The sequence below is a fragment of the Ammospiza caudacuta genome, chromosome Z, assembly GCF_027887145.1.
Source record: "Ammospiza caudacuta isolate bAmmCau1 chromosome Z, bAmmCau1.pri, whole genome shotgun sequence".
Taxonomy (NCBI): Eukaryota; Metazoa; Chordata; class Aves; order Passeriformes; family Passerellidae; genus Ammospiza; species Ammospiza caudacuta.
Window position 1 is genome coordinate 40,064,855 of NC_080632.1, and position 21,353 is coordinate 40,086,207.

A 21,353-nucleotide genomic window follows, 5' to 3' on the forward strand; every position below is an offset into this window, starting at 1 on the left:
AACATAACATGCCCAACCATGAGTGCAAGAATATTAACTATGGGTGGGTCCAGTTGCATTCAAAAGAACCAGTAAGGTAATGTGTTTATTAAATGCAACAGACAGAGTACTTTGGGATTTTTGTCAATATACACGTTAGCTGCAGAATGGCTATCTTGGTTTGAAAGACAGGTGTCTACTAAGGAAGGCAGGAATGGGAAATATAAACCTCTTCCCTTCAAATTATTATAATTTTGAAATTAAGGGGTTCTCAGGCAAAGATACGAGAACAGGAATAACAGCTCTTTACTAGTATGTACGATGGAGCAAACAGCAGCAGCAGCTCGGCGCTGACAGAAGCAGAGCCCAAAGCCGCTCCCGGCCCTCTCTGGGCCGCAGGCGCCTTCCCCGCCGGTGCAGTTCCGCTCGCAGCCGGCAGGGGCGCTGCTGGCTCCCGGCGGGCAGGGCGGGTGCGGGGACTCCCCGCGGCTGCAGGGGGCGCTGTGGCGCGGCTCGGGCAGCGCGCGGTAATGGCGGCTCGGCCCGGACGGGCAGGGACGGCGGGGAGGCTTTGCTGCTGCACAAACCCTGGGGCAGCCGATCCCCGTGCCCCAGAAGCACTTACGGAAACAGCAAGCTGGGCTGGCAGGAAAAAGCAAAACTCCTGGGGCAGTAGCCAAGATGTATCAGCAGCTCTGGAGCTGTGGCGGGAACTGCAGGACACGCAGGAGGTGCGGGGCTACAGTGCAGTGAAAGCTCGGAGCGGTGCTGAAGAAGTGACGGGGGCGGGACAGGGGCAGCCCGGCTCCCAGCAGGGCAGAGAGGGGCAAGTCAAGATCCCGGGCACCCGAGAAGACGGTGACAGGTCCCTCTCTTAGTGAGGTGGGTGATAATAAGGTCTCAGTTCAGTGGCTGCTCTCACGAGCAGAGGCTCACCCCATGGCAGAAGCAGCTCTGGGCTGGGCTCTGGCAGTAGCAGTGAATTCCTTCCTCTAAGCAGCAGCTCTTACTGTCCTCATCCAAAGCCGAGAGAGAGAGAGAGAGAGAGAGAGAGAGAGAGAGAGAGAGAGAGAGAGAGAGAGATAGAGAGAGAGAGAGAGAGAGAGAGAGAGAGAGAAGCTTCCCCAGCCCCATCTCTAGTCAGCCCAATTCTCACAGTGTCTCTGCCCAATTCTCACAGTGTCTCTGCCCCTCAGAGAGGAACTCCCACATAAGAGAAGTGCAACCAGATGCCCTCCTCCCCTGAGCTTGGCCACTTCTTTTGGGTTTTTTTAAGTACCCAGTCATTAGTGTTTCCTAGCAATTTATGGGAAAAAATTCCCTAAGTAAAAAGTAACAAAAGGAAAGGAACATAACCCCCAACAACAGCTATATCTATCACTAACAATATTAATGCAATCACAAAATTAATTTCCCAGATGAAAACACTTGGTGTAGATGAGGATAAAAGACTTAGCGAAATATGTCCCTTCTAGGGAGAATAAGGAGGGAAAACCCATCAAGCTGTCCCTACAAATTCCATGTTGAGTTCTCATCCTCCAGTTAGATACACTCTGGATGGAACTGGTCAAAGTTTTCGTTCTTCATGGTCACATTCTATGGAATATGTATGATGGGTATTTTGGTAGCATTGGCTATTTTGGAATGTTTTGTACAAAACATTCCTTTATATCAACAGAAATAACAGGACCACACAGCTTTTACCCCACTTTGTGCTCCCCTCTGATACCATGGCACCACAAACCACTTATCTCCATCTGGTATCAGTGTCCATTCAGATCACCATTGGCCCCATCATGTTTGAGCTTTTATTTTCTTCCCAGCTTCACACTTCCAACAGCTGGACTGATCTAAAGATCTTTTCCAGCTGAAACGAAAATTATTCTAGGATCCAAAGGACCTATCCTGCAGAGTTACTGCCACAGCTGACAGTGATGCAGTATTCAACATCTTTTCATTTCATGGGACAGTCAGTCTAGTCCTCCCAGATGTGCAGCTCGGCTTCTTTATTTTATGGACTATACCCTTATCCCTCTCTTGTTCAAAACTTGATGAAGGGTATTTCACTTTGTCATCTAGGCCATTGACAAGGATGCTAAACAGAACAGGCTCCAGGATACACCCAGAGAGCTTTCAACCCCAACAAAGATTCTGACTCATTAACCTCTATATTGGTTAAGCCAATTTTTCACCTAGATAGTAGGCCAACCACCTATATTTTGACATGCCATGCTGCCTACCCAGATTCTACAGGAAACTTGATCAAAACACCTGCAGAAGTCAAGATTCACCTCCTACAAGGTAGAAAACAGCTCCCTCTCATTCACTTACCTGGCTTAGTTCTGATAAATTCACACTGGCCATTTGCAGAAGCCATAATTTCATGCATCCAGAAATGGCTTCCAAGACCACTTATTCCATCATTTTCCCAGACACAAGAGTGAAACTGTCCAGTCTGTAGATCCCTCGAATGTTTCTCTTGCAGATTTTGAAGCTGGTGGCTACATTTTCCTTTCTCCAACCATAACAGGTTTTGTAAGTTTTTCAAAGACAGCCAAGAGCAGCAAGTTCTCTTAGCATTCTCAGATGCATTCTGTTTGGTCTACTCTTGTATGAGGCAAACTTTACTGAAAATTCCTTGGCTAGAATTACAGTCTGTTCCCACTTTCAGCTTTTGTATAGACCTTTTTGCAATCTCAATCATAAGTTCTCTGTTTAGCCGCACCAGTCTCTTGATGTGTCCAGATGTTTCTCTGAATGTTGAGATAGACCTGTCTTGAAGGTGGAGGATGTTGTCCTACGCAACTGAATTTCTTTGTCCTTCACAGGTCTATCTCAGTTCCCTGAAGAGATATTTTTCCTTTCCCCTGGTGTCCAGGGACCTGCTCTTCAAACTTGATTTCTTCACTCCTGTCAGGACCATGACATCCATTATTACTTGTTTCTCACAGCCATAGATGTCACTGATCATAATTTTCAGTACCAGTTCCTTCATTCATGAGTCACACCATTCACGAGCATCACAACAAACTGTCCCATCTAGAATCTGAGTGAAGAAGTACACACCATAAAAAACTGCATCCTTTGAAAATGTTTTGGGCGCTGTCCTAAGAATACTATTTTGTCTACCTTAGCTGTGATCTACTTTGAACCTTTGTGTTGGTTTGACACAGCCTGGCTTTTGGTAGCCGGGGGGGCCACAGGGTAGCTTCTGTCAGAAGCTTCTAGAAGCTTCCACCATGTCTGACAAGAGCCAATCTCTGATAGCTCTGAAGATGGACATGCTGCTGACCCAATTAGAGCGGTTGGTAATGCCTCTGTGATAAAATATTTAAGAAAAAAATCAAAACAACACAAGATCAGTTTTTCTGAGGGGGAGGCACCATGGCTGCTACTGTGGCCGCCACCATGCCAGCATGGCCCACAGCAATGTGCCCCTGCAGCCCCTGCCATCTCAGCACAGCCTGCAGTGAGCCTTGCCTGCCTGGCCACCCCTAGCCAGCTGCACCACTTGCAGAAGGACAAGGCCAGTGGCAGCTTTCCCTTCTCGGCACTCTGCATGAATAGACCTTAAATACACCAGCACCACAGCAGCCATCACCACCCATGTGATGGCAGTGGGGTCGCCTGGCTGGCAGCAGAAGCATGATGAGCAATTCCCCAACAGCACCTAGGCAAGATCAACCTTTCAGCACTGCAGGATCTTGCAAAAACTGAATTCGTGGACCTTGTTGACAATGGTACCTACAAGCAGCAGTTTTTTCTTTTAGTCAGAGAGGACTGTGAGAACATGTCAGGAAGAGGTGAGAGCATGTGAGGGAAAACAACATGGCAGCACCAAGGTCAGAGGAAAAGAAAGAGGGGGGAGGAGGTGCTTCAAGTGTTGTGGCCAAGATTCCTCTGCAGGCTGTGATGATGACTATGGTGAAACAAGCTGTCCCCCTGTAACGCATGAAGTCATGGAGGATGCAGAGATCCACTCCCGTGCCCATGGGAAAAGTGCTCACACTGGAGTGGGCAGATGCCAGAGAAAGTTGTGAACAAGTGGAAGACCTGAATAAAGAGAGAGGGGCCCCAGTTTCCAGAGACAGAGAGAGAGAGGGCCCTTATTTCCAAAGATGAAGAGAGAGAGAGGGGGCCCTGGCTTCCAAACTAGAGCAAGAACCCTATCTTTAAAAGACTACATCCCATGGGCGAGTGACCCATACCACAACAGTTTTGGGAAGACTTTGCCTGTGGGACAGACCTCACAGCATAGCAGAAAAAATACTCCTCTCCCTGAACAAACAGAAAAAATCTCAAGTGACAAACTGACCAAACTCCCCATGCCCTGTCTCCCTATGCTGTCGGTGGGAAAGAGGGAGGAGCTGGGGGCAAAAAAGTGTTTGAAAGCCTTATTTTACATTTCATTACAGTCCTCTGAATCTGTTAATAATACATTTACTTTATACCTTTAAATTTGAACCTATTTCGTTCTTTTTTTTCTCCCAATCCTTAACTCATGAGCCCTTTGTTAATTTTTTTCCCTCTCCTCTACCAGCTCTAGCAAGAGATAGTAAGCAAGCTACTTTCATGAATACCTGGCATTTTGGCCAATGTCAAACCACAAGAAACTTTCATCAGTTTCTCATAGAAAAAGACAAATAGCTTACTCTTAAGCTTTCTTTTAGCATATTCACAGATGTCCCAAACTTCTCATTCATATCTCATTGCATTTAATTGCAAGCTATGCCTTATCCCATTTACTTTTTGTGCAGTAAACCATATATTTACCTAGCCTCTTTCTTTGACTCATACTTTACCCTCAGTTCATTGCAGTGTTCCTCAGACTGTCATTTCTCTTTTTTTTTTTTTTTTTTTTTTGAGAAACCCCATGACAATTTTCCACACTCCTCTTTCTGGGATACATTTAAGATGCCATTCCTAATCTTGCCCTAGTTGTTCTCCTGGACCAGACTTCTTGGGCATGCTTTTGTTGCTTCAGAAATTCCATATCTTCTAACAGCATTGATATTCTAAAATCTCCTTTTATTTGTTGACTTGCTGTCTCTCACAAAATCTGGGCTTCTCTCAGGCTCAGAAATACTTCATACTATTTTTTCACTGTTAACCTTAACAACCAACCACCGGTGTAATCTTTTTAGAGACTTTCTTACTCTCATACCTTAATTTCCAAATTCAATTAACTTAAACCCTAACTGAACCTTAAGTCCAAATTTCCACAAGATTCTAAACACATTTAAATGATTTGTTCTTTTCGGTGAGAAATCTAAAAATTATTTATCTAGATTTCATGTGGTTTTGCTTCAAATAGGCATTTATTGTCAGTCCAAGAGATTGGGCCATTTTATTACCAAAATGTCCAACACTAAATTTGTCAAATTTTTTGCCATCTGTTTTTCCATGACTATCGTTTTGTACAGTCACAGTTTCTAGTTTATTAAACCTCAAACTGAGTTTAGTGACAGTGCTAAATTTTCACTAAACTGAATATTCTGAACTCATTTTTGGTCTTGTCTGTAATTTGTTGAACTTGCTATTTTGTAAGTTCTGGTTTACATATGTGAATGTAAGTTCTTGGTTTAGGCTGAACTTCATAACTCCCTAGATGATTCTATTCCTCAGTTTACCTTTGAAAAACGCAGTAATCATGATTCTAAATATACTTTGGGATTGTCTACCAGTATGGTCTTAATGTATTGCTACAGCCTCAGTATATCTAAGTCATAGTCCTTACCATATCCGTGGAAAAAACTCCAATCAAATAGCATTTCTAATATGGAAAGAGGAGAACTGAACCAGTGTTCTAACACCTAGAGTCCACTTCTTAGAAATTGATTTTTAGTGTGAAAAACTTCTAAATACTAAAGGTAAATCATAAGCCTTGATTTCAGTGAACCTCAGTAATACCATCTTAGACATTACTCATCTTTTTCTGACAAGCAGTTTCTTTCTATTATCTGTTTTCTTACATCATTTTCCTGTCAGTTCACACCTTCCACTTTATTAAACCCTAATTCCACCATAGGCTTCCCCTAGCTTCAGTGGTATACTCCAACGTCACTATCAATTTTCACTGCTAGGAAAGCCAACAGATAGTTTTCTAAATTTAATTAAGATCTGTTTTAAGATAACTTCGGAATCAGCTTTCAAACAATTCTCATTATTATTATTATTGTTATGCTGTTTATTAATATCTGTTTTTCTGCTACGTAATGGAGAATCCGTGTCTGTCCCTAGGTAGGTTAAATTTGCTGTCTTAGAGTAACTTTTTGTCTCACATCAAAGGGGACTTTTACATCCTAACAGATAGGATGGTTGCTCAGTCCCTAAACTGAACTTGAGTCAGCAGTGCCCTGGCAGCCAAGAGGGCCAGGCATGGCCTGGGGGGCACCAGGGACAGCATGGCCAGCCAGGCAAGGGAGGGGATTGTCCTGCTCTGCTCTGAGCTGGGGCAGCCTCACCTCCGGTGCTGGGGGCAGCTCTGGGGCCACAGTAAAAGAGATATAAAGCTACTGGAGAGTGTCCAAAGGAGGGCCATGAGGCTGGTGAAGGATATGGAGGGGAAGCTGTATGAGGAGTGGCTGTGGTCTCTTGGTCTGTTCAGCCTGGAGAAGAGGAGGCTGAGAGACCTCATTGCAGTTACAATTTCCTTGTTAGGGGAAGAGGAGGGGCAGGCACTGATCTTTTCTCTGGGGTGACAGTGACAGGACCAGAGCAAATGGCCTGAATTTGTGTCAGGGTAGGTTTAGGTTGAACATCACGAAAAGGCTTTTCACCCAGAAGGTGTTTGGGCACGAGAACAGGCTCCCCAGGGCAGTGGCCACAGCACCAGCCCGACAGAGTTCAAAAAGCATTTGGATAATGCCCTGGGGCAGCTGGTATGACTCTTTGGGCTATCCTGTGCAGGGCCAGGTGCTGGACTTGATGGTCCTGGTGAGTACCTTCCAACTCAGCATGATTCCATGATTGCATGAATCCTAGAGCACAGATTTGAAATAGTATAATAAAATCCTATGACATTCCTAATTTTTTCACTGAAAACCTGGTTGCCACTGCCTGAAGGTAACATTATTTATTTATTTGCTTACTTAATTATTTACTTTAATCTACCATCTCTGTACTTAATCAAATCTAGGAATCACTGCAAATTCAGGAGAGAAAACCTCCCCAGACAGACAGAAAGACGAAACTACCTGATCAGCACTTTTAGGACTAAACTCTCACGTAAGCTTTCTAGTTCATAAACTCTTACAGCTGCAAGACCTAAATGCTCCTAAACTATCCACAGTCCCATGATAGCAGCCAATAATGAGTGAATAAAAAGGCTAAAACAATCATTTGATCAAACTGTTGTCTTGAATTTCAGCACTAAATGTAGTGCAGAAACCACTGCAGCTCAAGCTCTAAACTAATGCAGATGGCTTATTAAAAGAACAGAATAATAAGTCAGTCTCTTACTAGGAATTCTGTACATTTTGTTCTTACACCAGTAACAAATCTACAGCTTTTTGTGAATGGTTTAGGATTGCCTAGAGATGACAGAAGTAAAAAAACTGAAACAGACACATAGGTTTTAAAATAGGAATAATAGGTTTCTGACAATAAAATTCATACTTTAGGATTCTGCAACCCCTTATAGCTTATTCTTTTCTCAGATGAGCTGTGGCACAGCTAAACCAAACATTCATTAACAGAGAGATCACCATATCTGGCTTCAGTGTCCTTGAAAGTGAGTTAGAAGTACAACATGAAGTTAGAAGTATGACATCTCAGCCTTAGAAATACAGTTTCCACTCATATTTTATTTCTTTTTGAGTCTTTCAGTACAAAGGTGAGAAATCATTTCCTAGTAGATTTAGGTTTATGATTCCGTATCTTTATCCTGAGCTACCCTATCTTGCTCTCTTCAGTTTCTCATTCTATGGATTAAAACCATTCTGATGAGTGACTGATAAAGGTGATCTAAGAGGCAGCATTAAGGCTCAAAAGAAAATATTCAATATATTTCATCAATTAATTCTAAAATTTAGGAATATAAGGCCATCATAAGTAGTTACTTTAAACAGTTTTCAAACTAATTACTTTCCATAATTTAACATATGAGCATTCCAAAAAAGACGAATGGTTTTCAAATCAATTGTTTATTACAATCTGTTCTTCCATTTCCATTTGACCTTCAGTTTGCAAGAATCAGTATTCCTGTACCACTGTGAGGTCACTGTGAGATTACTTCAATTATCTGTTTGCATTCAAAAGGCATAATTATATGCCTTATAAGCATGCTCATTATATACATATAAACATAAGTATACAAAAGGCATACTCTTATATGACTGCAAAGAGTATGAAGTCATCACCTGAATAATTGCATTTAATTTTCATATCTATCCATGCTGCTAAACAATAATCTGAAAAACGAATTTTATATTTCGAGAGACAAAATTATTACACAGCATACAACTTACAGAAGTGCTCTGAGATCCCAGTGAGAAAAAGTTAGTCAATACAGAATATAAGAAAAATCAATATAGTAGGCAGGTGGCATTTGAGATGGGACAGGAATGGTTAGTCTTTTCCCATAAAACATCCCAAGTTTTAAGTTACTTTGAGTTTTACTTTGTAGATAGCCAAATTTTCTATTTCTATATGATCTGTTATGACATGGGGGTTGTTGATTTTTTTGTTTGTACTTATCTGCCTTTCTACAAATTTTTTGTATTTGCAAGTCCTCAAACTAACACAGATGGCACTCTGAACCACCTGAACAGAGAGAGAGGAAACTTAACTCCATGGGTTGGTGCAAGAAGAAATGTCACATGGGAATAAGAACGTTTCTGATCCACAAAAAGTATTCACATTTTGAAAGTCAAATATTTCATCATGTTGTATTCTATGTAAAAGGTGGATCTGAATGCACAGTAACACTATACTCAAACTTCTGTTCAGTGGGAAAAGGAAAAAGGATGGGGATAGTTTTCTGGCTGTTAGCCATATTGCATTGAAATTCTGAGAGAAGTTCTATGTTCAGCCAAGAAATAGCATGCAATGAATTCAAAGTATTCTATTTTATGAAGAAAAGGCTAGAATGTGTTCTTAGAGTGAGTAGAAATTTTCCTTAATTTCTTTTTTTCTCACTCTGAGGATGGAAAGGTCTTGTATCTTCATCAAGCAAAAAATATGGAAACTTCCTTCAAAGACTGATATTGCAAACTTGGAACAAATCCAAGTGTGGTTAGTTGTCAGTACTGCACTTTAAAGCATGAAATTCTTAAATGAAGTTGGGGTGTCTGAAGCCTATGTCAAGCTAACCTATTGGCTTTCTTGTGTGCAAAATCTTTGTCAATGAAAGAGGCATTGGTATGAAACAGGAAAGAAATCTCTCAAAGTTATTTGCCACTTTCCTATTATGTATCTGAACTTCCATAAAACTGTTAAAAATAAACCTTTCTTTTTTCTTTACTGTGCTACTTGGCCAACTCCTGTGATGACATACAGAATTCTTCCTTTCTGCTTCTGCCAGTCAGCCAAGCTCCTCTTGCCTGTAGCTTAGTGATTTGCTGCCATGACCAAGAAAAGCAGCTTCCAGTCTCACTGAACTTTCAGACAGAAGCTTAGGGCCTTTTCCTAACAAACAACTCCTTACAGGGGATTTGAAATTGAGTTATCATCAATTTGAATTATTTTTTATGTGTTTTGAGCTATTCTAGTTTCCAAAGTTTTTTCCTGCTTTCCCTTTGGCTCAGTCAGCTCCCTTTAAAATTCATTACAGAGAACAAAAGAGTGAAACTAAGCATAACTATGCTAAATCATCCCACCACTAGAACATTCAGAGATGAATTGGTCTCAGTTAGTGCCTTGCACATTTCTGTACTGCCCAAGTGCTCTCGTCCTTTCTTTTCTTTCTAAGGAGAAGTGGAAAAAAACGCATCAGAGAGTACTATCACTAGCAATAATCGTTACTACTAATGCAAGCCATTTTCATTAAGTATTCAGCTTTGGCAGAACATGGCTCTACTAATCTCATATTCCAAAATAATAGAACTCAGAAGTAATTAAAAACGCATATTTGTTTTTAGTCCCATCATTCCCATTAATCACAGCAGTTAAAGTTTAAAAAAAAAAAAAATCTCAACCAGGAAGAGGAACGGACCAGATCAGAGAATATTTAAAATACTCAGATACTTTGAAATAGCTTCAAGAAGATAAGTATAACCATAGAATACTAAAGATGGTCTATTAAACAGATAGAATCACTAGAGAGTCACTCTGAGATCTCCAAGGGAATGAATTAGAATGGAAGAAAAACGCAAATATGCTGTCTTTCTTTAAAAGGAGACAGAACTTAGATAATTAGCTTAATTGGAATACCTGTATACATATGAGGGTAAATTAGCTATTAGTAGGCAAATGAAACTACCTATACTATGAGTTACAGCAGAAGCAGGTTTAATTACCAAAAAAAAAAAAAGAAGAAGAAGCATGTGAAGGTAGTTTTCTCACACAAAACAACAAAAGAGAAAGTTGGTAGTGTTTGCCTGGAGAAAAAAAGGCACAGAAGGATCTTAGACGTGTATATAAGAACCTCGTGAGGGTGCTGATAGACTCTTTTCTGTGATGCCCTCTGGCATGACAAGAGGCAACAGGGACAAGTTGAAATATAGCCGAAACATACAAAATTCTGCTTAAGCAGGAGAAAACACATTTTTACTGTGCAAACAGTTAAACACTAGCACAAGATGCAGAGAAAAGTCGTGAAACTTCCGTCCCTGGACACGACCACTCTCATCTGGACATGATCCTGCACAACCTGCTGGCCTTGCTCTGAGCAAGGGTGGGACTGACCTATCTCCACAAGCACTGGACCATTTCTGCCATGCTGTGGTCCTGTGTCCTGACAGGATAAGAAGTTTTATGAAGTTTAGTAAGACTTCTGAGTCTTATTTCACTTTCATAAAGCAAATTAAAGAACTAGAACATAACAAAAATTATGAAAAATCTTCCAACATGAGCACAGATTCAGTATTTCCAGACCTAGCAAAAAGTCACTAAGGTTTCACTGAATCAATGGACTGATTTATTTCATGGGATTCTGTGGAGGCTTGGTTCAGGTCCATACCTGCTTGTCATATCACCAATTAAATGAATATGAGACAAGCAGATGCTTTTATTACGTATTAAAACATACTGATAGAGAAGGCAAACATATTTGCATGCTATATATTCTATATAGAAATAAATGCATTCTATATTTGGAAGAAAAATAAGCATGGCTGAAAGATTAAGATTTCTCTCCAACATCTCAAAAGTTGTTGACAACAAAGAGAAACAACATAAACCAAAGATTATTTCATTATATTTAGTCCCTTAGAGAAGAGCAAACTGGTTGGTAAGCAATTCTTCAAAAGAGAAATTAATAAAATATATATGACTGTAAGATGAACTCTAGTTAACCACAGACCATGCTCTCAGGTAATGTAAATATTAAGTGGGAATGTATAAATAGGAGGACAGAATGTTAGATGAATTAATTAACTCTACCACTCTGCTCCAAATTGGTAGCACTTAACCTATAGCATTACAGTCATTGATTTTGAAGGAAAAAAAACTTTTCCCCTTTAATTTCCATGACACCTTGATTAACAGGATCACCATGATTATTTGCTTTTCTTTGTAATGCAAATAGAAAATGTACAAACTCACCAGAAAAGAATTAGTATTCAAGCAATTCCTTCCCAGAATCTACAGTAATGAAAATGTAAGCCTTCTAATGTTGTCCTTAATGTCCACATTTTGAGCCTCCACAAGAACAATGGATTCTGTTTCATAAGACGTATGTCATTGCTCTTAGAATGATGCTACATGGATAAGATTTCAGGGATTTTAGGTTCAATAATAATTTATTCCTAATATGTTTTGCATGAAAACATGATACCTTTCATGGGAAGAAAAGAAAAAAACTGCTTTCTGGAATGTAGGAATAAATAGACATTCAAATTTAAAAGAAAATATAAATATATTTTTAAAGGACTATATAATTCACTGAAAAGGGGGTTTTTTTACACCATGTATAGCATTGTTCAACTGCTAAAAACAGTGGAAAAATTGAATGTCTTTGCACATTTTGGCTCAGTTTTCCCAATCTAAGCTAAGAAATTATCAGCTTCTGATCACATATTGAAGCATTGAAAATTTCTGATAGTTTAAAATTTACTACCTCTCTTTTCCAAGAACATTTACAGGGAATAATAAGCCAGAAAACTCTAATCGGAGCTTGTCCAATTGACGGGTATTTCCCATTCAGATATTTATCTAGACTACTTTAAAATTAGGCAAACAAATTTCCTTGACCAAATTATGCTTGCTTTGTTCTTTATGATTCACCCTGAAATCCAATACTCAAAGAGAGAAATTAAAGATTTTAAATGTGACATCCAAAAAACCCAACAAACCAAACAGACAACTAACACCCCCCCCTTCAAAAGGAAACAAAACACCAAAACTTGCTCTGCATTTTTCTCTATTCTCATTTTTTAAGTATTGTCATATATTAATTGAATTGCAAGGCTCCAGAATTCTTGTAAAGAATAATTTACATATAAAATATGGTAATATAGTTTAGTCTCACAGATAAGTAAAGAAAGGATTGCTTTCACCTCTTTTTCTTCTCTGAAGTCTTACTTGTGGGAATTTAAAATCCGCTGATGCAGTGTCAATAGAAATTAGAAATATCTAATAAAACGGTCTTTGTGAGTACAGACCAGCTGCTGGAGCTCTGTAATATAATCAGAATCAGCAAGGATGTGGAATAAAGCAGCTGTGCCTTTCAGTTGTTTTACTCAGCTATTGCTGTTAACATCTATAACAGAGGAAACAAGTACAGGCACTATTTGAATTTTTGCAACACAACTATTTGCTTGATTTTCTCTTCCCTTTCTCTGAAACTGCTCCATGTGTCTCCTGGAAAGATGGGGGCAGGGCATGTTCTCTGTTTTTGCTTCTATTCTACACTTATCTTTCCTGATACACAGAAATGGAGGATACATTAATCCTTTTCTTCCTCATAGTAAGGGAAAACAGGCAGATTTGTAATATTCAATCAGTCTGTGTGCATTTCTACATTGCACGGGGAGCTGTTTTGCATCCCAGAAGGCACAGTTCCATCTAAAAGTTGAAATGAGTTGCCAGAAAAAGGAAGAATATTATGATGTTTTAAACCTAAAAATCCAATGCACAGCTAAAGAACTACAAACAAATATTCTATAAACAATAACAGGAAATTTGTACTTGAGAAAAAAAATCTGAAGGGCCTCTTTGTAAGGGCACTAATCATTCCTAGTGATAAAAAGAGCCGTCTGAGAACAAGCACTGGAAAGGCTATCCATGCAATGATTCTGAATGCTAATGAGCATCACTTTACATAGAGGACAGTGCTGAACTTCAGAAATGAAGCAAATGATTCCTCCCCATTGCTGCTGACAAATATTTCAGCCATAAGACCTGATTAAGTACTAATTGCTGCCTGGCAGTGAATGCTTTCCATGGCATCTTGAAATGAAAATGAGGATGTGTAACCAACCAAGAAATTCACTAGCTTGGCAATGACCTGTTTAGAGAATCTGATGGACATTTAGTGATACATTCAACTGCTTTCATGCTGCAGGATTTTTTTTTATTCTTGTCATTTTAAAGAAAATATTAGGTAACAGAAAATCCTTTCTCTGTTTGCTTAGAATTTTCATAGACTTTTAAAGTCTATGAAATTAAAGTCTATGAAATTAAAAATGACTTTTTAATTTAGCTTATTATTTTATTGCATATTTTGACATATGTGGCATGATAAGAGTCAATATGGCTTGAATAAAAAATTCTAATAAAGTACTTTTTGAAGAAGAACTTTCTAAAAATGCCATCAGACAAGTGGACCCAAATAACATTTAATCTCAAAATATGAGACCTTTAATGAGTAGGTTAAATTACCTACTGTAGATAATTCCTCTGACAAGTGTAGTTCAGTTTTTGTTCATAAATCCTTCATGAATCCACTCCAATTATATATACATAAGTTGGGAAAGATTCATGAGTGATTATAGACCATCCATGGGCATATCCCAAACAGATTATGCAAACAAATTTTGGCTGCCGAGTCATTCATATAATGGTGCCTCCATCTGTTCCAGGCATTTCAGTTGGTTACATGGAACATGGGGCTATTGTTTCTGCTTTCCCACAAGAGGACAAGAAACCAATGCAAGCCAATAAAAAACAGAGAGAACATCAAATATTTTTGCTCATTACAAAAGAATCTGCTTCCACCCACTCACTTTAATGTAGGAAACTGTAGTTCTTTGAACATTTCAGTTTGCATTCCTAAAATTAACAAAGAAAAAATACCTTTATCTAAACATTGTAGAAAAATGAGAATTCCTATGTAGATAGTTATAAAAATCTGAAACTTTCTACAACAAAAATAGATGTATCAACTGTCCAAACCAATAAATTGCTGTGCAGTTAATTTTAATTATTTTCTTTTCAACCTTCATAACAGCTCCAAATTTCTCTGCCTGGTCATCCCTTTCCTTATAACTGTGAAGGAAAATATTTCATGACACTGTTATGTATCATTTCATTGAAATTCTGCCTTTCAGCCTTGGGGGAAAAAATACATAGCAAAATGCACATGGCTAAAGAAGATACATCTTTTTAAAATTTTTAACAAGCATGTATAGACAAGTGGATTTCTTACTTCTCTAAAGTATATTCTTCTTTGGATCCTGAATTTTTAATGTTAATCTGTTTCAGTTTGTAATTTCTATTTTAAGTGCTTCTGAAGCTAAAACGCCTTCCCAGGAAAGACCCATGTATGTTGAACTAGTGTGACAATATTTCTGCCCAACTGTGATGCGAACAATTTCCTAACAAAAATTTAGACCTCCATTGAAAAGCAAATGAATTCTCTTTCCTAGAAACAAAAAACCAAACAAACAATAAACAAAACAAACAAACAAACAATCACCTTACAGATTTGTCAAAGTTACTCTGAAAAGGAGATTAAAAAAAGAAAATTTGAACATTTCCATTTTTCAGGGAGCCCTGACCATTAGTTTCCCATCTAGTGCTGACATTGCAGTTGGTCACTTCTATCTAAAATAAACAAGGGAGAATATGCAGAGAAGTTACATTGGTTTTAAAACAGCTGCAGGTGACATGGAGACAAAGATTTTTCACAGATTACTATCATAACTGTAATTATTCAAACTCCTATCGTTTCACTGACATGTAATGATGGAGATAAATGTGTCTGAAACTAAATGGGCAGCCCCATACTGTTGTAAAATTTCTTTGAATGTTTTCCAGCCTTGACCAGACATGATTGTTCCTGACTTGATCTGGGGTGGGCTCTTGTCCGACCCACAGTGGGAGACTGGAGGAGGTACATTCCAAAGCTCCTCCAGTTCCATGATGTTGATCACTGTGTGCTATTACTGCTCTCCAGGAATTACTAACCGTGCTTTCAGCTGAGGGACAGTAAGTCATTGTGGAAGTACACTTCACTACAAAGTAAAACAGACCCATGTAAAGTGTAGCTGAGTGCAGTTTAAGGAAACCTGTTTCACTTTGCTCTAAAACGGACTTGGAAATGCTCATGTCATCAGATATCGGTCCCCATAGCTGAGGCTCCAACAGTTTCAATCAACTGAAGGGTATTAATGACTAGCCATAGGGTAATGACATCTTAAATTGCTACATCTATTTCAACAATGATTGTATGACTGTGCCCTAAGGTTCTCAATTTCAAAAGGACAGATTATGAGAAATTAAGAGTACTGGTTGATGAAGACAGCTGCACTGACAAAAGTACAAAAAAAAATCTAAAATTTATACTCCAGACAAGGGGAAAATCTTCTGTGGAGGGTTTTCAAACCTAATTAGCTAAATAATAACTTCAAAAAGGATATTAAATGCAAGTAGAATTACTATAAAATTGACATAAAGGATTGCTTGACAAAGAAACACATTTTATTCATTAGAAAGCACTGAGAATAGCTGAAAGTCAGGTTGTCCAAAAAGGAAAACAGAGTCCAACAAGGAAATTAAAACAGAAATAATTGTTTGGAGAGGGGAGGGGAGGAGGAGGGACAGGAGGGGAAGGGAATCCTACATTCTGTGTATGTTCAATCAACATGAAATTTAAGCTGTAGCAGAACACTTGCTAATTTCCTTCTTGACTGGAAGTTCTTTTGCACTTAATGTTGCTGACCAGTTCTAGAAGATTAATTAATTTGTAAATGTTACTATCACTTTTCAAGTGTACTACGGAAATGAAAATAAAAACAGATTGTTATTTCTGAGTCAGATCTAAATATTCATGCATATTTGTAACTTTGATATCAGGAATCTAAAGTGGATGGAAACGGCTGGAACAAGTTCATATCCCTTATCTGTGGGTATTTGCACTTCAAATGTGACAATAAAGATCAAAATGCTTTCTCATTTGAATATTATTCAGTAGAAAGTATGACATGAGCCCAGGTACCTCAGTCTGTTTTTAAAGGCCTTTTTCACCACAGAAATTTTTTTTCAGAAACATGAGGGATGAATTGTCCTGAAAATTATATTATGCTGCAGGCATAAGAGGCAATGTTTCCACCATATCAGTGATTGAAATGTGTGTCTGATTTGTGTACTTTGCAGGTCTGGCTGTCCAATAAGTACATTTTAATATGAGTAAATTTATCTTCATGCAAACAGATTCTATACTTGCTTCCCTAAGAAGTGTATGTTTGCACTCTTGGAGATGATACACTGATTTTACACAATAAAATATTATCATAGATCTCTCAAGCATAGGTAATGCCCTTTAATTTCAGAAATGGGGCTAATATTGAGGATAAAGTGCTAATCAATATCAGTGTCCTCTGTGGCATTTTTCATTTTAGTGGAATACCTGTTGCATTTTTAATGCAATAGTTATTCCACTAAAATCTAGCTGTCCCCCAAGAAAAGGAGTTTCACATGATGCAAAAAACCACTATAAGTCTTCCATGGCAGCACATATAGGAAGAACTTGCTGAAAATAGGAAACAGGTAACAACAGTTACAAAACACCCTTCTAAACATTAAAAAAAACCAAAACAACCAAATAAAAAAAAAAAAAAAAAAAACACAAGCAGAAAAAAAAAAAAAAAAACAAAGCACAAGCAAATAATCAAGCAAAAAAAACAGAGGGGGGGAAATAGGATGAGTCAAAATCAGCAAGAAACAAAAAATCTCTTTCTGTCCTTCACATTTTTGCGCAATCATTAACTGCATAATGAATCTTAGGTGGGACCATATTTGTAACCAGATGTTTTTATCAGAATGGAGATTGAGCTGGGGCACAAGGTTGTGATTTCTAGAGACTGGTTGCTAAATTTCTGACTCAGGTCATATAAATGGAGATAAGTTTGTTGACCTCCATGCTAATGGCTGCTTGTGCATGTCAGGAAACCCATCTAGCTGATAGAAATTACAGTCACCAGCCAAGGGGAAATTAGCAACTATATAGGCCAGATCTGAATGACATGTGAAAGAAGAGATGAAAACTTGCTCATTATCCACTCATATTATAGCAAAATAACATGAATGTCCCTTTCTATGATGTTTAAATGAAGAGCTATTTATAAAGAAATTGCATAGGAGTGTTGTAAGTAGGGAAGAATTCCAAATATTTCAGGGTAAAGTTACATAAAACTTAAGTTTTATTGGAGGTATGTTGATGTTCTGCCAGCAACCTTTCAGCACAGTGTGGGCAAATGTACCATCTATAAGAAAATGTTAGCATAATACTACACCTCCCATGGTATTTATAATAGTTGATCCTTTCATCTGCATTATGTTATTCAGATATTTCAGAACAATGCTAGAAGTGCATGTATAGGTCTATAACAGGCCAGGCCACCTGGTAACACCTGTAACACCTGGGTCTACAACACAATAAATGCTTAAACATAGCTACATACCTCTTAATAATGATTCCAAAGTGGTTTAATACTATTCTAGAAGTTAAAATATCTAGCTGTGTTATGCAATCTGTAATTGAAACACTCCCATAGAAATGAGGATTGCAATAGTCTGTAGAATAATGATTAAAATATTTGTTACTAATTGACTAAATTAATTTTGAGATCTTTTATTTTTACAAGCATTTTGAGAGATGTTTGATATTCACAAAGATATTTTTGAATCCAGCATAAATCTTCTCTGTAAAGATAACTTCATTACTACCACTGTTGGAGTATGTTTTGGTCTGAAAATTCATATTAGATATCTTAGAGCTGCAGGCAAATGATAGCCCTTTAACTAGAACATGGCATGAGATTGCTCTAAGAACACTGAAAACAGACTCAACATAAAAAAATTTTGAACATACAGGCAGCAGTTGAGAAGCTGAAAAATTACAGGCAATGCCATGAAGGATAGGAAGATCTCCCATGAAAATAGAAAGTTAATATGCCAGACTCCAGAGGCATCTGGAGGGGAGCACTAGGGACTTCCTAATGGATTGTCTTGAAACTCCAAAAATACCAGTGTTACTATGTCAGTAATAACATATAAAACTAAGAATGCCTCATAATTTTGTCAGAAATATCAAGTTTGGACAAAGATATATCTGAACTATGACCCTTCAGAATAATTTGGGATTGTTTTCTAAGAAGGAGACCAATGTGGGAAAGAAAGGTACAAGGGAGATGCAAGAAGGCCAGAAAAAAGGCAGAATAAGGTATGAAAATCAGGAGTGCAGTCTCAGTTTACCTATTAGAATGCCCTGAGCTTGGTCACTGCAGCTGGACAAAGACATTAAACCAAATCCACTTCTCTGACTATACCCTGAGAAACAATCCAGTTCCGTGTACAGCAGAGCAAGAATAGTAGTGGTTAGGATGATTTTCCTGGACAGCAGGGAACACCCAAAAAAACAGACCAACCATCTGATCATGCCATGTTAAGGCCCATTACAGCTCTCATGGAACAAGTTCTCCTCCATACATAACAATTATTTCCTAGTTGCTATTTAAAAGATTTCAGTTCTCTGACAGGAAAGTCCAAGCAAATGATGTCAGAGGAAGCTGTTATTCAAGCATATATCATGCTGAAGAAACAGTAAAAGACCAAAGCTAGACTTTCAAGAAATTAGCCTAAAAAAATATTGCTAATTCAACACCTCCTAAAACAAAACAGGTTGTCTCAGTAAACCATGTTATTCTACACTGGACTAATTTTGAGAGTAGCACTGTTATTATAAGCAATACTGAACTCTAGCTCACTAGCATTAGTGTAGGATTCAGGACTAGCAGAAAAGTCTATCCAGTTGCATGAAGATTTGAACCAGGACCCAATGCAGCAGAGCTTTGCTCCAGATTTATATGCCTCTAAAATGAAGACCGTCTAAAACATAGTGGACAAATTTTATTAGTATAATCTTTCACATCTCTATTTTGGTGTTTAGAAAGTAAAAGCAATGCAAAACACAAACTTTATATGCTGCTTTGGAATTTTGTTCATACTGGAAAATGATAAAGCTAATGTTCCTCCCAATAAAGAGGCAACTATATTCTTTCCAATTGTCAGCTGCCTAAGGGAGAGCCAATATCCACCCCAGTTACAGCAGAAGCTCTTTTGAAGCACTATTCCATGCTGATTGCAATGTATTTGTCTCTGTTAAAAAAAAAAAGGAGATATGGAACTCCAGTTGACAATACCAGGTAGCTAATTGGGGAAGTAGAAAGAATGGTAAGTAACTTAGATTGGCAGTTAAAATTCAATGCTGTTTAGAAGTGAGACAAGGCAATGAGCTCTTAGGAAAGAAAGTGACCAGTATTTCAAGTGTGCATTCAAACAAACTGAGGGCGGTTCCCATTTTATACCACCCCACCTCTCTTCTCCTCTCAAAGACTCAGAGGGTTTGGGTTTCTTCCACAAAAAACACCACCCTTCTCTTGGAAAGTTGAAGACAATATTATCAAAGAAGCATGGGGTATATCTAACCTTTAAGTATCTCTATGCAGATCTCAAGGCAATGAGCTGTAGCAACAATAACAACAACAAAGAGTGGCTATATTTATGACTCCAGAGGAAAAAAAATGTACTAGATTGAAAGAAGGATTGCCATGAATGGACTTTCTGTGCTTGGTAAAATGCATAAGAAATTGGAAAAAAAGATGTAAGAAACAAAGCCCTACCAGCTGTCGAGAAAGATGATGAACTTCAGTAACAAAAGAAAAACTAAGGAAAATGGGCGACTGTACTAAATAAAGGTAATGAAGGATGCAGAGAAGGCAGAGTTACTGAACACCTTCTTTGCATTGATCATCATTGACAAGACAAGCCCTTAGAAATTCACAGGGAGACTAGGAAGAAGAAAGGGAGCAAGAAAGACTTTCCCTTGGGCAAGGAGGACTAGATTGGAGTCATGCAAACCAGGCATCCACAAGTCCATGGACCGTGCTGATGGACACCAAAGCTGGGCTGCTCATGGTCATCTTTGAAAGATCCTGGTGATCAGAAGTGACTGAGGACTGCAGGATGTAGCAGCATGTGGCTACAGTGATGATCGTGTCCAGGGAGGCCACACGGTGGCAGGGAAAACAGATGAGACAAGTCTCTTTGTTGTTTAGCACAAGAGTCCATTTTATTCTCCACCCCTCTCCCCATGCTGGCGGGAGGAGGAGGCGGAGGCCGGGAGCCCGAGCAAAGCCCAGAGAGCCAGGGAGCAGAGAGAGGGCAGACCCAGGGCTGTGGGGTTTTATCAGGTGTCCCATGGGAGGAGTCTTAAGATCAAATTACAGCCTCCTCAGAACAGCAAGGCTCCACAGCAGGAAATCAAATGTCACTTCAGTCATCCAAAAGAGCACAAAGGAGAGCCCAGTGAACTATTGCCCAGTCAGCCTCACCTCAATCCCTGGAAATTTAACAGAACACCTCATTCTGGAGGCCATCTATCTACACAAAACACAGGTGATGAGAAGAAGTGTACATGGACTTACTAAACGGAAAACATGCCTGTCCAACCTGATTGCCTTTCATAATGAGACTTCTACATGGATGGATAAGAGGAAAGAAGTGGGTATTGTCTGCCTCGACTTCATCAAGGCTTTTCATACTGTCTCTCACTACTTCCACACAGGAAAACTCAGGAAATATAAACAGGGTAGGTGTATTTTGAATGGTTTGAGAGCTGGCTGAATAGTAGATAACAGGGTCATAGTCAGTGGCAGACAGTCTAGCTGGAGACTGTCTATAGTAATGCCCCTGAAGATTCAATAACGAGTACAGTATTGATTAGCACAATGATCAATGACTTGGATGAAGGAAAAGATGCCTCACCAGAATGT